We start from the raw sequence: 2,049 nt of genomic DNA on the forward strand, positions 1-2,049 counted from the left end.
GGGTGCATGGACAGAAAGAGGGGCTTTGGGTCCACCTCCTTCCTGCTCCCTTGGGAGGGGCTGTCATCTGGGGTTGGGGTGATGCAAACATTGGTGATCCTGGGGATGCAAACTTGGCTCCGTGTCATAAGTAAGCTTCTGGAACAGAAAAATAGGCGAGCCATTTGGGCTAGGGCAAGAGCTATGGGATGGCGATGCCCATGGAAGTGTGGGCTAGTCTCACACTGGAAGATTCCAGAGGAAATCTCAGGAGGTATCCTTAACCCTGGATTGACAGGCACAGCCTGAAAGCTTACTTTAAACCCAGGAATTGTGGCATAGGATCACTAACTTAAAGACTGTTAAGGGTTTGAGGTAAAGTTTTCTGCACAGCACTTATCTGTCTCAGGGTGCTGATGCAACAACATCTTAAGGCCGTCTAATGGTTTTCACGTACTAACTGTGCTGTTTGATCTGAGTCTGAGGGACCCAGTTCTAGCAGCTTCCACAGCTTTACCTGTGAAGGGTGGATCCATGCACTTTGTCCTGGAACTTCCACAGCACTTAGGGGTAGAGAGCATTACTGGGAAAGGGCTTTTCCAGACTGTCTAGAGCTGGGGTTAGGGGACCCATCCTTCCCGGTTTTTATAAGAACTAGGTCTCCAGGAAAGCACAAGGTGGGTAGGTTTTCCTTCCCTTGGGCCCAGATAAGCCCATATTGGTAGAATGCTTCTTGGCACTGGGCAATTCCTATGGCATATGGCTGTATTAAAGACACTTCATAATCTATAGCTGACTTTATTACAAGGAAAGGCCACCCATTTAGAACTTTATAGGGGCTTAGACTGAGATGTAAACTGAGACATAACAAAGCTATTGGCAGTGTACCCTTCCGGTTAGCTGCATCTCATGTGTCGTTTCCTGAGAGTTACTTTTAAGTGTTGGCCGATTCTTTCTATTTAACCTGAGGATTGCCGTCTCCAAGCACAGTGGAGACAGTACGGTATTTCTAAGTGTCAAGCTACTTCTTGGAGTCTGAGGAAGGAGGTTCCGAAAGAATAGACAGGACCATGTAGGGAAAATTTTACTGGCCTACCTGCCAACATCCATGCACAAGTAGGATTCCAGACCAGTGACAGCAATCCTTTGCTGCTGGACCATCCGGCTGGACTACTTCAGTCTTCATTTAGCAGTTGCAGACTCACCAGCAGACCACTCTCCTCTTGGGTCTTCCCCATAGGACAGAGTGCCCCCAGTGGCCAGTTTGTTTACAGCAACAGCATGGCCCTCGTGGAGGCCTATTTCTGTCAGGGCAATCCCTGGCCCAGTGACCCAAAAGCCAGCACACATGGGACTTTGTACCCTGTGCAGGGGCCTTGGGGACCTGGGAGGCATTAGATGGGTGCTGACTAGCTATGGTGGCCAATACGTATGCATGTTTAGTTGGTTTTTTTTCTCCTCCCAAGTCCGAGCCTCTTGCTCCCTCTGTATTGTAAAAGGTAGCATTGGCAATAGTAACCATCTGCAAATTTCCCAGCTTCCTTTAGTACTCGCTCTTTCTCTAAATCTGTCATTGTCCTAGAATTATCATTACATCCTTCCGGGCCAATTCACAGGCCAGGGAGAGGTGCTGAAAGGTTTCTATGTACTGTTCTGCAATGTCTGAGTAGCTGCCTAGGTCCCTTTTAATCTGCTTAAGTTCAATGAGGGTGAAAGGCTTATGACTCAGACCAAATTCGCCAGCTGCCTCTACAAGGGTAGAATTTTGACGGGAATCTCTTCCGTCTCAGGTTCTATAGATTGAGTGACAGAGGGCGCTGTAGCGGGGCCTAGGGGCTGAGAGTCTCAGACACTAGGCCCTTTATAGGGTCTTTGGTACATTTGGAACAAAAGTCCTTACTGTTTCTCAAGAGGAAAAATGCCTGAACTTAAGAGACTTCCGCCCACTTTTCCGTCCCCTTGCAGCAGAGTTCTAGCTATTTTAGAGCAGGGAGGGAGAGTGTGCCTGCTTTGGCCAGGATTCCCCATCACCAAGAATGTACTGGGGCCAGACGGATTTGCCAAAAAACA

This window comes from Echinops telfairi, unplaced genomic scaffold (assembly GCF_000313985.2).
Source record: "Echinops telfairi isolate 266 unplaced genomic scaffold, ASM31398v2 ScPeMD7_25;HRSCAF=90, whole genome shotgun sequence".
Classification (NCBI taxonomy): Eukaryota; Metazoa; Chordata; class Mammalia; order Afrosoricida; family Tenrecidae; genus Echinops; species Echinops telfairi.